This window comes from Nomascus leucogenys, chromosome 4, assembly GCF_006542625.1.
Source record: "Nomascus leucogenys isolate Asia chromosome 4, Asia_NLE_v1, whole genome shotgun sequence".
In the NCBI taxonomy this organism is placed as follows: Eukaryota; Metazoa; Chordata; class Mammalia; order Primates; family Hylobatidae; genus Nomascus; species Nomascus leucogenys.
Window position 1 is genome coordinate 97,904,548 of NC_044384.1, and position 15,293 is coordinate 97,919,840.

The 15,293-nt window shown below is 48.0% G+C and overlaps 1 protein-coding gene across 2 annotated transcripts in view; it reads left to right on the forward strand.

The window, feature by feature from the left end:
- Positions 1 to 15,293, forward strand: part of CHDH (choline dehydrogenase) — a 33,656-nt gene that overhangs the window by 2,360 nt on the left and 16,003 nt on the right. For both annotated transcript variants that reach the window (XM_030811607.1, XM_030811608.1), the window contains exon 2: positions 3,110 to 3,180. The gene's annotated coding sequence lies outside the window, so the exon portion shown is untranslated. The remainder of the gene's footprint in view (positions 1 to 3,109; positions 3,181 to 15,293) is intronic.

A 15,293-nucleotide genomic window follows, 5' to 3' on the forward strand; every position in this document is an offset into this window, starting at 1 on the left:
ATAGTTGGGGCTGTGGAGTGGAGGAGAGGGTGTGAAGGGCCCTGCAGCCACAACTGGAGGTTGAGGTGGGCAAACAGGGTGTGTCTGCCTTTCCCCTCGGGGGGTTTTCCCCCCTGGCTCAGAAGGCCATGCCTCAAGTGGCCCTGCATGAGAGGTCCCGGGTGGCCTGCTGGAAGGGACACAATTTATTTGGCTGCCTAAGCCTGATAACTTTGTGGCTTTTTGAACTAGAGGCCCTGGCAAGTCACTGCTCTTCTCAGAGCAGTTTCCTTTTCTGTAAAATGGGGTGGTGATAGGGGCGATGAAGTGATTTGAGTCTATGAGAGAAGCGACCTTCGGACATTTTCTGACCTTCTCCCTTCAGTCATAAATTCTGCTAGGTCTGGGTTTCTGAAAGAGCTACCAGACAGTGTGCCTTCCTGTCCGGGGGGCTTTGTAGGTGCTCATTAAATGCTTGAATGGATGAATAAATTAACACCTACCTTCCTCCAAGGCCAGTGCCTGAGCCTGCCCACCCAGGGGAGCTGGTTTGAACTTCCTCCTCTTTCTTCACAGGCAGAGCAAAGGTCAGGGCCTCTGCCAGAGCCTGGAAGATCACTGACTGGGTCAAGTACCCATGGCCCTGACCCAGACCCTAGGGACAGGCTTTGTGCAGCCACAGCGTAGTGAGATGCCTGGTTTCCAGACCACCTGGTTCTGCGACTCATTCACCATCTGTTGGCCTCGAGTGAGGCTATTGGTCTTTTGGAATCTCAGTTTCTCCATCTGTAACTTGGGGCTGACATTAGTTCTGCCTCCCCAGCAGGGCTGTTAGGAAACGCAGAAGAAACAGCAAAACAGCAGATAGGAAAGCAAGTTGAAGGATTTAAGAGTGCTGTGTAAATTTAGGAGCAGGAGAGGCAGAACCAAAAAAAAAAAAAAAAAAAAAAAAAAGGGAAATTCCCTAGGACCCAAGAATCACGGTAATCCCCAGATTCTGTCATTGTTATTCAGACCTTTGATTCTTTGCCTGATCCATCCCTGGGAGAACAAGGCCATCAGGGTTGTTGACATGTCCTGCGGGTCCAGCCTCCACCCACACAGGTGGAATTTTCCACTTCGTTCTTTTGCAAATATTAATCAAGGCCCTGGCTGGTCAACAGTGGATTCATTGTCTCGTGAAGAGTGAGCCGTTTCTGGCCCATACTGGCTGTCTCCCAGGGCCCCTGGTGGTGAGCCTGAGCTGGGAGAGGAACTGTTGGGAGCACTCCTGGCCTCGGTGCTCCCTCAACCCCATGTTCTGCTCCAGCTGGTTAAGCTTAATTTTAATGCCTGCTTTGAGGGAAAGACCCTGAAGCCACACTGAGGGCTTGCACCCCACTGTACCCAGCAGGGCTACAAAACACATTTTCTCTGCTCTAGTAGGAGGGGCTGGCCCAGGAAAGCCCACAGACTCAGGCCAGGTGTTAACTCAGCGTTAATCCCACTCCTCCTGGTTCCTAGGAAAAACCCCTTGAAATCACATACATATGTTCTGTTCATGGCTGTGGTCCCTGTGCCTTGTCTCCTGGGTACTTGCATTGATTTTCACATTGCTGTTATCACACTGGGGTCTCAAAGAAAGCCTCGAACGCAGAAGAGACAGGTACTGTTGTCGTTCTCTCAAAGCTCCATCTGTAAACAGGGGTGATGAAGTTAGCCTCATAGGGCTGCAAGGAGGACCACCCTGTCACCCTACGTTGGGCCCTATGTTGGGCACATGCAACAGGATCGGTGGTATATTTTTTGATCCGTGATACTTGAATTTATTTGTTATTAATAATATTATGGGTCGTAGATGTAGCATCACATTCCACACTTTATGGAGGAAGAGACAAGATGAGTGAGGCTATGTAAGAAGAGGGAGGATGAAACTCAGGCCATGCTGTGAACTTGATAAAATCACCATGTGGTTTGGTTTTAGCTTTGCGCTTTTCTTTTCTTTCCTTTTTTTTTTTTTTTTTGAGACAGAGTGTTGTTCTGTTGCCAAGGCTGGAGTGCAGTGGTGCAATCAGCTCACTGGGCACAAGCAACCCTCCCAAGTAGCTGGGACTACAGGTGCACACCACCATGCCTGGCTAATTTTTTCTTTCTTTTGTTATTGTTTAGAAATGGGGTCTTGCTATGTTACTGAGGCTGATATTGAACTTCTGGCCTCAAGCAATCCTCCTGCCTTGGCCTCCCAAAGTGCTGGGATTACAGGCGTGAGCCACCGCGCCCAGCCTGTGAGTTTATTTTATAACTTTATATTTGTGATGTGTGTGTGTGTGTGTGTATCATAGTTAGAACAGTGATACCATTTTCAGGAGCACACTAGAAACCTAGGGCCATGGGTGCAGGTTGATGTCTTACACTAGCCCCGGCTCCTGATTAATTTCAGTACTTTAGTGATAGAGTGATTTCCAGTTGATACAAAGAAGCAGTCAGTTTTTCAAACACTCACCTTGCAATCTTAGGACCCTCTGCAGTTAAACCCACCCAGAAGTTTGAAGAGGAAACAGCAGTGGGCATGTGTGTGAAAATTGGCTGGCTAACCTTGGCTGGCCAAGGTGCTTTGACCAGCAGGGGCACCCAGCACACAACCTGGACCTTGCAGTGAGCTGTGAACCTGCCACTGCACTCCAGCCTGGGTGACAGAGGTGTCTGCTGGAAGTGGCTCTGCTTGTACTGGTGTGGAAGTGTGCCAATGAGCGCAGAAAATCAAACAGGCTTTGCAGCGCCTGTGATGTGTTTATAGGAAGTACTGGAGTCGGCACAGCAGGCGGTGGGAAGGGAAGATTTGTCCTGGCACCTCTTCGCCAACCTCCTAAGCTGATGGATTTGGGGTCTCCAGGGGATCCATGTCTGGTCCATAACAGTGCTTCTCAAGCTGTCCATGGGGAAAGACTAGATGATTGTTTTTAAAATTTTAATCTTTCATGGGCCAATTTTTAAAATATGATGAAAATTGTTATAATAAAATTGAAGATATATAAAAAGATAAGCCCATTATCTGCTTATTAGACTCAACAGACATAGGTTGCTGTGTCAAATGATAAAACTGTAAAAGTTTCTACCCTCTGACTTTTGATTCTGTACTTATCTCTCTCAGACAATCACAAAGAGCGCGTAGGCCAGCCCCGGTCACAGAGTGCACCGTATCCTGTCACTTCTGGATGTGAGGTGGGTATTTTTTAACTGAGATTTCAAAAAAACGGGTTAAAAGTTTACTTGAAAAAGAAAGCTGGCAATGAGCATTTGCAGAACACCCCAAACTTCTGGGGAATCGTTGGAAATCCCTCGCCGTCGGCCAGGCCCTGTGCCACAGAGATGCTCCCACCTTTCTGCTTTCCCTCACTCCTTTAGTGGGATCTGAGATTTCAAACAAACAACAACTACAAAAATCCCTTTTATCATGGAAGATTTGAAACCTGTATAAAATTAGCCAGAAGAGATGATGGAAATGGGAATTTTGTGTTCTCATCACATAACTTTGTTAGCATCACCTCGTGGGGGTCCTGTTTTGTATGTCCCCCTAATCCCTGGGGTGACTGTAAGCCAAATCCTAGATAACTTTTTTCTTTTTTTTTTGAGACAAGGTCTTTCTCTGTCATCCAGGCTGGAGTATAGTGGCAAGATCATAGCTCATGTAACCTTGAACTCCTGGGCTCAAGCAATCCTCCCACCTTAGCCTTCTAAGGAGCTGGGACTACAGGTGTGTGCCACCATGTCCAGCTAATAAAAAAATTTTTTGTAGACGTGGGGTTTCACAGTGTTGCCCAAGCTGGTCTTGAACTCCTGGCCTCAAGCAATCCTCCCACCTCCACCTCTGCCACCCAAGGTGCTGAGATTACCGGTGTGAGCCACCACACCCAGCCTTAAATATTTATCTTTAGAAATAGTTAGAAACAGTTGAATTATTCTCTTCTAGTTATTTTGAAATGTATAACAGATTGTTAACTACAGTCACCATACTGACCTGTCAAACGCTAGATCTCATTTCTTCTATCTAACTGTATATTAGATATTTCTTCTATCTAACCGTCTATCTTTAACCCCCCATCCTCCCTTCCCTTCCTGAACTCTGATAACTACCCATCTACTCCCTATCTTCCTGAGACCCACTTTTTTAGCTCCCCCCATGAGTGAGAATGTGATTTTTGACTTTCTGTGCTTGGCTTATTTCGCTTAACGTAACGACCTCCAGTTCCATCCGTGTTACTGCAAATGACAGGAGCTCATTCTTTTTGATGGTTGAATAGTACTCCATTGTGTATATGGATCACATTTTTAAAAATCTATTTGTCCATTAATGGGTACTTAGGTTGATTCCATGTCTTGGCTATTGGGGATAGTGCTGCAATAAACATGGGTGTGCAGATATCTCTTTGATATATTGACTTGCTTTCTTCTATATACCCAGCCCAGTAGTGGGATTGTTGGATTATATGATATTTCTATTTTTAGTGTTTTGAGGCATCTCCATATTGTTTTCCATAGTGGCTGTACTAATTTGCATTCCCACAAACAATGTACAAAGGTTCCTGAAAGGGTGAGTTTAAACAACATAACCACAGAATCATAGTCATGTCTGACAAATAATGATTTCTTGACATCCTCACATACGCACTCAGTGTTCAAATGACCAGGGTCCAGTGAAGAGCAGCACATTCTCATGGTTGGATCTTGCTCCTCTCACAGCCTGTAGGCTTCCCTTCCTCTCTCTCATCTCTCTCTCATTTATCCGTTCTATACTTGGATTTATTGTGGAAGAACTGTGTGGGGTTTCCCTGCACCTGGATTCTGCTGGTGGTGGACCTTTGCAAGTTGCTCTGACCTTTGCGTTTCCTGTGAGTCGGTGGATTGATCTAGACGTGTGATCAGATTCAGGTTTGAACTTTTGGGCAAGGATGTTTTGTAGGTGGTATTGCATTCTGCCGTTCAGACCCCTGCCTGGACTATGTAGAGAAGTCGGTCTTTTAATTGCCTCCTGTGTGTGAAGTCACCTTGGTGAGTCCCCAGCTGACCCTCGCTCATATCTTTTTCTCCTTCTGCTGGTCCGGGCTCCCCCTTGTTCTGACATCACCCTGGCTGCTCTGTGGAGAGCTGGTTCTGGGGTAGCCTGAGGAGGCAGCACTAGTAGCAGGGACACTGCTAGGACGTTGTGAGGAGGGTCCCAGTGGAGATGATGGGGGCTGATCCAGGTGGTGTCCAAGGGGTGGACAAAAGTGGGCGGATTCTGCAGCGCCAGCCTCATCCTTATGAGAGAAGCTACTACCCCCAGGCCTCCGCTTCTGTGTCTGCTTTTCCTCCCTGGATAGTGCATTTTTATATACCAGTCACATGATAAGCATTTATTGAGTACCTGCGGCGTACCTGGCTCTGGGAGCTTCCAGCTCTCCCCCACTCTAAGCGAATGCACATGGTAGGAAGAGCAGCTCCATGGATGGGCTCCGCCAGGTGGGAGCTTGGTAACCCGTGGCCTCTGAAGCCTGCCCATGAGGAGAGCCTTCAACCTCCCTGGAGAGGGAACAGCAGTTGTCTTTCTCTCGCTGCTATGTTACTGCATAAGAGCTGGGACACCAGTGCCTTCTATGCCCTTGGTCTGCCTCTGGCTGTGCTCCGGGTTACCCATACCCACCTCCCCACTTTCACCCAAGGCCCTCTGTGCTGCAGGTCCCACTCACCCAGGCACAGTGCAGCCCGGAGTGCAGAGAGTTCACATCTGGAGCGGAGTGGCCAGTCTTCTTCAGGGGCCAGCCTGAGGCACTGTACCTCCCATCCCCTAGTCTATCAGGTGCTTGACTCTGGGAGGGGCCCCTAAGGGATTCGGGTCTCCCCAGCAGCGACCTCTGTTGTACCCTGCCTCCTACCCATGGCTGGGCGCCCACAGCACCTGCACAGACTGGATCCACAGACACGCCTGCAAGGGAAAACAAACAGTAGGCGACCCTGAGGAGCCGTCCCTGGAGGTTGAGCGGCCTGGGCCCCCCACCCTTGCCTGGGTGTTAGAACTCCAGGTTTCCAATCTTACATTCTTTTTTTTTTTTTTTGAGGCAGAGTCTCACTCTGTCGCCCAGGTTGGAGTGCAGTGATATGATCTTGGCTCATGGCAACCTCTGCCTCCCAGGTTCAAGCGATTCTTTTGCCTAAGCCTCGAGTAGCTGGGACTGTAAGGTGTGTGCCACCACGCCCGGCTAATTTTTGTATTTTTAGTAGAGATGAGGTTTTGCCATGTTGGCCAGGCTGGTCTTGAACTCCTGACCTTAGGTGATCTGCCCACCTCAGCCTCCCAAAGTGCTGGGATTACAGGTGTGAGCCAACGCGCCCGGCCTCCCACCTTACATACACTCTGCTTTTGGTGTAGACCACCATGAAGGTTTTAGAAAGTGGGGAAGCAGCTAGAGAGTGGAGGGGTGTGTGCAGAGGGCAGAGGCCTGGAATGTGGAGCACAAGGTTCCCAGGCTGAGGAAGCACCCACTGTGGGGCAGCAGAGGGGAGGCAGGAGGGCAGACTCACTTCAGAGGCGCCACAGGCATCGGAGGTGCCCGCAGAGGCCAGCGCCCATGCCTTACCAACAGGAAACCCCTGCCCTGGGTCACACGGTGAAGCCTGGCAGAGCTCTGATGCGATGTCAGACTTCAGGGCTCCACCTCGGGTTTTTTTGGCAGCCTGTAGCCTCAGCCCAGTCCCATCTGCCCCTCTTCACCAGGAGGATCCAGAGGACACGTGGGCTATGCCCGAGCAGCCAGGGCACAAGGGGCCAAGTGGTATGGCCTCATCCACACTGTCCAGAATCATCTCCCAGGTAGCAGTTTCCAATTCAGTTGTTAATTATGTATCAATGTGTGGGAGATGAGATTCCTGGGAAGAGAAGAGAAACTTGACACTGAAGAAAATGCCCTTTTTTTTTTTCTTTTAGAGACAGGGTCTTGCTCTGTTGCCCATGCTGGAATGCAGTGCAACAGTGCTAGCTCACTGCAGCCTTGAACTCCTGGGCTCAAGTGATTCTCCTGCCTCAGGCTCCTGAGTAGCTAGGACTATAGGTACATACCACCCTGCCTGGCTAATTAAAAAACAGTTTTTTTAGAAAAAATTTCTGGGTCTTGCTATGTTGTCCAGGCTGGTCTTCAACTCCTCAATTGCATCAAGCAATCCTGCCTCAGCCCAGAAAAATGCTTTCAAAAAATTGTTTTAAACATTTTAATTGAGGTGCAACAGACATACGAAGTGTCCATCGTGTTGGTTTTGATCTGTGTGTACGCCTGGGTAACCATCACCAGGTCTGGATCCAGAACATTCCCAGGGCTGCCTTCTGTTGGTCCTGGCACAGGTGTATGAGCTCAGCATCCACATCTCAGACTGCCCAGGTTGGGTTTGCTGTAGGCCACATGCAGCCTTATCCCCTGCATGTGTCCCTTTGGCCAGCATGACGCAGCACCAGCCTCAGGCCAGGCTCAGCACACGGCGGGAGGCAAGGGCGTGGAGCCCTCAGCCAGGGATGTGGGCTTTCCACAGCTCATCTCACTATTAGCCTGTTGAGGTCCCAGTAAGTGGCACAGAGAAGTCCCAGGATGGATGTGGTCAGTGGTGAGGAGGGCAATCCATGCCTGAGGGAAGGTGAGGAGTGAATAGGTGAAAGGAGGTTAGGACCTGTACCTGGAGGAGAGAACAGCATGTGCAAAGGCCCTGGGGAGGAAGGGAAGGTGGACCATGCACCTGGATGCCAGGGAGTGATGCTCACAGTGGGATGATGGCTACAGAGGTAGGGGCCTGGTCTGGTTGGGCTTAGGACAAGAGGGCCTGGGGGGCCATGAGGAAGCTTGTCCCACTGTCTTAGGGAGGTGGAGGCCTGGGTTGGGGGTGGCATGTGGGAGGAGCAGCTGCCCAGGGTTACTCCCTGGACCACCACCACCTCTGGGCCCAGCCAGGTCTTATTCTCAAACTGGGATCCTTCCCACCCTGGGCCACTGCACTGCACTCCCCTCAGCCCACCACAGGGCTGGGTATTCAGACGGTTGTGCTCCTGGGAGGCTCTGCTGGGCTGTAGAAAAGCAGCCAAGCCTTCTTGGCTTGGGGCCCCTGGCATGGGAACTTGGTGTCTTGCACCCTTTTGCGTGCTGACTATCACCTTTTGGCTCCTGTGATGTGGCTTTGTTGGTTGGGTCTGTGGTGGAGGGGGTACCAGCCTTTGGCTTGACATGGGGCAGGGGCTCGACCTCTTCAGGCTCATTTCCCTCTCCGTGACATGGGGCTGATGGTGACGGAGTGATGATGAAGACCTTCCACCCCACCCAGCACCTTTGGGGCCTTAAATGTGATAACCCATGTGATGTACTCAGCAGGGGTAGCTGCTCCTGTTAATATAACTCAGTTTGGTCCCATGGTTTAATGGAGCTGTATGATCAGACAAAGGCAGCCACAGAGCAGTGTGTTCTTACCCACACAAAGCCCAGCCTAGCATGTAGGGAATCTTGTTCGAGGTCTCACAGATTGCAGGTCAAAGCCAGTGCTAGAAGGCCAGATGGAAAAAAGCAGGTGACCTGCCCTGAATCCTCCTTTGGCGAATGACCCCCAGATGGGCACAGGTGGCCATGGCCCTTACCACATGTTTTGCAGTTTCCCCAAAAGACTGTCATCATCAGCCTGGCCCGTGGGCACAGTGACAGGTGTGAAGGTCAAGTGCAAGCCTGGGGCAGTGCTGACTTCAGGGGGCCAAGGCTCAGGGCTGTCAAGTAACTTTCTGGGCTTTGAAGCTCATGAGTAGCTGAGCTTTGTGCTAGGACTACCTGAGCCTTGTCCACAATGGGCTATGGTGGCCACTTTTTAAATGTGTTAACAGGGTCCTTTCATGTGGATGGACTCACTTTTTAATGGGCAGTCCCCTATTAGGGGAGTGTTAGGTTGTTTATAATTCTTTGCCACTGTAAACAACACAGGGACAGGCCCCTTGTGCTTGTTTTCTATGGTTGTGCAGATCTCTCTCTTGATTAAATTCCTATAAGGAGGATTGCTGAGACAAAGGGCTATACCTTTAAATTGCATCTGTTTTTCTGGAAATGTTGATATGCTCCCAGGTTGTCCCCAGAGTGGAATCATTATTTATCAGTGGCCTTGTCCAGCCTGAGCTCCTCAAAGGCTGAGCAAGTTTTAGGCATCATTTTGCATGCAGGACTAGGCTGGTGTGGCCCGGCCTCTCTGCAGAGTTCTCTCTTCTCCTCTTGGGTGACCAGTGAAAGCTAGGACCGTAATGGCCAAAGGATCTGATCTTACAGGGCACAGTACACTTCACTGGCCAAGAGCTAGAAAGAAAATGTGTGCACACCAAGATGTGGTGAGGAAGAAAGTGCTGCTGGGAGGCCTGCGCGGAGGGCCCTTTCAGGAAGCTTCCTCAGTACCCTAGCTGTGCGACTCTGCAGGCAGACGTGTTGCAAGTGTGGGTACTCCTGGAATGGTGCGTAAGCATTTTCTTCTGGGCATGATCCTTTTGCAACTTCACTCCACCAAAGTTATAAAATATGTTGTGCACTTGGCCACATCCTCAAAATTACGTGGAAATCTGTCTTGTTGTATAAAGCAATCCGTTTTCTGACCACAAAATTTAGCAAACTTGTCAATAGCAGTCTTTGGCTCCTTTTTTTTTTGAAAGAATCTCGCTCTGTCCCCCCAGGCTGGAGTGCAGTGGTACAATCTGGGCTCACTGCAACCTCTGCCTCCTGGGTTCAAGAGATTCTTCTGCCTCAGCCTCCAGAGTAGCTGGGATTACAGGTGCCTACCACCATGCCCGGCTAATTTTTTTGTATTTTTAGTAGAGACAGGGTTCACCATGTTGGCCAGGCTGGTTTTGAACTTGTGACCTCAAGCGATCCACCCACCTTGGCCTCCCAAAGTGCTGGGATTACAGGCCTGAGCCACTGTGCCTGGCCAATTTTTGACTACTGATTTGAGAATTTGAAATGAGAATTGTTAGCTGATGCTACAAAGGGCTATGGCAATGAAAGCCATCAGCCATAACCAGTAGGACGTGGTGGCCCCCATGTTTGTTACTCCTCTCTCTTCTTGATCCACCCACTGTGGCCATCACTGGCATTGGGGGTGGGGGTTTCGAGTTGACCAAAGCCTTGCTTCCCACACAGTGGCGCTACAGGGACCAGGTGTCCAGCACCAAGGCCAGCCGGCTAGATGGAAGGTGTGGCTTGGTGGGGCTGCCCAATGCCACTGGAGGACTCATGTCACATGAGTCTTTTCCTCTTGACTGGAAGGTAGAGCAGGCGAAAGTCTCTTCTTCCTCGTGCATGGCAGTGGGCAAAGCCACATCTTCCTCTTCTGGTCCAGGCACTAGACTGGGCCTGGACATGGTTGGTTTCAGGAAACAGAGTGGGCTGGGCGTGCAGGCACCCAGAGTCGAAAGGGAAGCCTTGGATGCTACCTCACCAACTTCAGACCCTACCCATGGCAGGGAGGACTCCGACCCCAACACACGGAAATGAACACGCATGCTATCCTGTCTTTCCCTGCTGCCATTCCTGCCCACCTTCCATCCTGCCAATGCCAGGCAGCTCCTTCCCTGCCCAGGCAGCCCAGGGAAGTGGAAGGGGCTGCTTCCCTGGAACTCCTGCCTCACACCAGTCAGTCTGCCCACCCACCCAGCCTGCGGGCCTGAGAGGGCACTATGCTAGCAGCTTAGGAGTCCCTGTCCTCAAGGAGGTCCCTTTGGGTAGCAGGCCCCTCCCTCATGTGGGGAGGGTGGGAGTGTCAAGGGGAGGTGTTGGAGCAGAGTTGTGATACGGGGTGGGGTTTTCAAATGATTGGGACCCAGAAGAGGAAATGACCTGCCGCCACCTCAGGAAGAAGGCGTCTGTCTTCACTCCTGCAGGGTAGGCTTGCTGCCCCCTGGCGAAGCTCCTGTGTTGCCTCTTGATCTTGTCAATTTTAATTATTGTCATTTACTGCAGACCTTCAGTAAAACTACACAACAACAAACACACATGTGCCTGTCATCTAGATCAAGAAATAAAATGTGATTGGTGCAAATGAAAACTCCCAGGAATGCCTCCCTGCTCAGAGGTTACTACTATCCTCAAGTTTCTTTATACCTTTCCTCTTCGTAGGTTTGATATACTTAACAAGATCCAGAATTCAATTGCATGTAGGATTTTGTTGGTGATTTCACTATTTTAAGCGTAATTCAGTGGCATTAAGTATATTCACAATGTTGTACACCCATCACCACTATCCGTTTCCAATTTTTTTTGCATCACCTCAAACAGAAGCTCTGTTCCCCCAAACAATAACTCCTTGTTTCCCTTCCCCTCATCCCCTAGTAACCTCTAATCTATTTTCTGTTTCTATGGATTTGCCTATTCCATAGAATCATACAATATTTGTCCTTTGGTGTCTGGCTTATTTCACTTAGCGTAATGCTTTCAGGGTCTGGCCAAGTTGTAGCATGTGCCAGAATTTCATTCCTTTCTAAGGCTGAATAATATACCATTATATGTATATACCACATTTTATCTACTCACCTGCTTTTTTTTGTTTTATTATTATTTTTTTTGAGATGGAGTCTTGCTCTGTCACCCAGGCTGGAGTGCAGTGGCACGATCTCGGCTCACTGCAAGCTCCGCCTCCTGGGTTCACACCATTTTCCTGCCTCAGCCTCCTGAGTAGCTGGGATTATAGGCACCCGCCACCATGCCTGGCTAATTTTTTTGTATTTTTTAGTAGAGACGGGGTTTCACCATGTTATCTAGGATGGTCTCAATCTCCTGACCTCATGATCCGCCCACCTTGACCTCCCAAAGTGCTGAGATTACAGGCATGAGCCACCGCGCCCGGCCCTACTCACCTGTTGATAGACATTTGAGTTGTTGACACCTTTTTGCTGTTGTGAATAATGATGCTGTAAACATTGGTGTAAGAATATCTGTTCAAGTTTCTGCTTTCAGGTTTTTGGAGTATATACCTAGGAGTGGAATTACTGAATCACATGGTCTGTGTTTAGCTTTTTGGGGAACTGCTAACCTGTCTTCTACAGAATTTGCAACATTTTACATTCCTACCAGCAATGTGCAAAGTTTCCCATTTCTCCATATCCTCATTAACACTTGTTACTTTTTCTTTCTTTTTTTTTTTTTTTTTTGAGATGGAGTCTGGCTCTGTTGCCAGGCTGGAGTGCAGTGGTGCCATCTCGGCTCACTGCAACCTTTATTATAGCCATCCTGATGGGTGTGAAGTGGTAATTCACTGTGATTTTGATTTATAGTTTCATAATGATTAGTGATGTTGAGCATCTTTTCATGTGTTTATTGGCCATTTGTGTTTCTTTCTTAGAGAAATGTCTATTCAAGTCCTTTGGCCATTTTCTATTTGAGTTGTTTGTTGTTGAGTTGTAGTTTTAAACACAGTCTAGATATTAACCTCTTATCAGATATATGGTTTGCAAATATTTTCTGCTATGGATTGTCATTTCATTCTTGAGAGTGTCCTTTGATGCAGTAAAGTGTTTAATTTTGATGAAATATAACTTATCTACAGGTAGGGTGACACAAGCACCCCTGTGGCCACCACCACGGGGACTGTGCTGGGTCAGACCTGAAGTCAGCACAGGACTGGGTCTTGCCCAAGGCCTGCTGTAACCACTACGTGGCTACTGCCTGTATTCACGCAAGGCCCCAGGGCTCTACAGTTAGCCATTGGTGAAGCCAGCCAGGCTTGTGGCCTTCCCTTTGGGGCGGCAAGTTTCCCCAGGCCCCGGGCAGATAGAGATGCTTTCCGGGAGCCAGGTACTGGAGTCAAAAACATTAGAAGGCTACCTCGTGTTCTCTTCTACTGCAGCTGAGCTGGCACTCACACCATGTGACACAGTCCTTCCCACTTCTCCCTTTCCTTTCCACAGGCAGAGGAGCCTCACACCATGGCAACCACCACAGGTCCACAGGGAGGACTGCCAGGATGCCACCAGCATTCACTTAAGGCCCAAGGGCTCTTCAGTCAGCTTGTGGTGAATGCTGCCAGGCCTGAGACTCACCCTTCAGGGCAGTGGGCTCCCCTCTGGCTCAGGGTTGGTCCGGAAAGGCCACTTAAGAGCCAAGGCCTGGAATCAGGGAACCCAAGAGCCCTCTTGGTGCTCTCCTCCACTGTGGCCAAGCTGGTGTCTGATTTTTGGTTGCTATGAAATTGCTTCCTTTGTGCAGATAGTTGTCAAACTTGGTTTTCCTGTAGGGGTGGGGGCCGAGGGGGACGATTGATGGAGCAAATAGAGAGTTGCCATCCTGCTCTTCTTCTCCCTGATTTCAGTCTTTTAAGATGTATTAAGACTTGTTTTGTTGCCTACCACATGGTCTCTCCTGGAGAATATTCCACGTGCACTTGGAAAAAGTGTGTATTCTCTTGTTGTAGGGAATGTTTTGTATCTATCTGTTAGGTCTCCAACTGGCTTATAGTGTTATTCAAATCCTCTGTTTCCTTACTGATCTTCTGTCTGGCTTCTGTCCATTATTGAAATCTGAGTATTGAAGTCTCCAGTTATTGTTGTAGGACTGTTTATTTCTCCCTTCAAATCTGTCAGTTTGCTTCATATATTTTGGGGCCCTGATATTTGGTGCATATATGAATTGCATGTTCTAAAACTTCACATATATACAAATACATGTGAAGATATATATATAATATATATATATATAATATATATATAATCTCATTTAGGCCACAGCCTCCTATAATATTCTTTTTGTGTGCTGAATATATTTTTAGGATTCATCCATGTTGATGTGAGGTGCCATGTTTCCTTCATTTTCACTGCTGTCTGGGGTTTCTTTGTATGACCAACTGAACTATAACTTTTTCTATGTCCTTTGTATTTCCATAGACATTTTGAAATCAGCATTTCAATTTCCACCAAAAAAAAAAAAAGCCTCCTGAGATTGGCATTGCATCAAATCTATAAATCAATTTGGGGAAAACTGACATCGTAATAATAATTGCGTCTTCCTATTCGTGGTATTTATTTAGGTCATCTTTAACTTCTGTCAATGTTTTGTAGTTTTCAGTATATAGGTCCTGCATATATTTTAAGTTTATTACTAAGTATGTCATGTTTCCTGGTGCTCTTGTAAGTGGTACTGTTTTGTCTTGTGGTTGCCCTTGGAGGGTGGAGTCAACCCCCCACCACCCAAAGTTGGTTTGAATGTTGAGACTAATGACATCACACACACACCAAGTGGCTACCATAAGGTTTATTGCTCACATAATGGAGCTTTATAGGGCGAGCAGGGCAAGCACCCAGGCTTGTCTGTGAAGGAAGGGGCGAGTGTTCCTGGTTTTTATTATAGTTAGGGAGTGGAGTCAAGGTGAGAATCCCACACGTGAATTGGATTTGCATGACTTGAACCTCCCTGTTGATACTCCGGGCAGGAAGGCCAGGGCTTTTTTATTCACTGGCCCAGGTGTGGGGCAAGAGGGGAAGAGGGAGGGATGGAGCTTGAAAGCTGTCAGTAGTCAAACATCAAAAATGGAGTCAGGCTCTATTATAGTTTTAAAATACTTTCTAAAAAGGCAGTTTCAGGCTCACAGCAAAATTGAGAGGAGGGTGAAGAGATTTCCCGCATAACCTTTGCCCCTACACATGCATAATCCTCCCATTAACAACATCCTCCCACTAAAGTGGTACATTTATTACAAATGAGAAACCTATATTGGCACATCATTATCACCTAAAGCCCATAGTTTACATTAGGGTTCATTCTTGGTATTGCACATTCTATAGGTTTGGACAAAAATGACCTGTATCCACCACTGTACAGAAAACAGAGTAGTTTCCTGCCCTAAAAATCCTCTGTGGTCTGCCTGTTTATCCCTCTCCCAACTCCTGGTAACCACTGATCGTTTTACTGTCTCCATAGTTTTGCCTTTTTCAGGATGTAATATCGTTGAACTCATACGGTTTGTAGCCTTTTCTGATTGGCTTCTTTCACTTAGTAATATGCATTTAAGTTTCCTCCTTGTTTTTTCATGGCTTCCTGGCTCATTTCTTTTTAGCACTAAATGATATTCCATTGTCAGGATGTACCACAGTTTATTTATCCATTCACCTACTGAAGGATATCTTGGTTGCTTCCAGCTTTGGGCAGTTATGAATAAAACTGCCGTAAATATTTATTTCCTGGTTTTTGTTTGGACATAGTTTTCGGTTCCTTTGGGTAAATACCAAGGAGCACAGTTGCTGGATCACATGGTAAGAGTGTGTTGATTTTTACAAGAAATCACCAAACTGTCTTCCAAAGTGGCTGTACCAT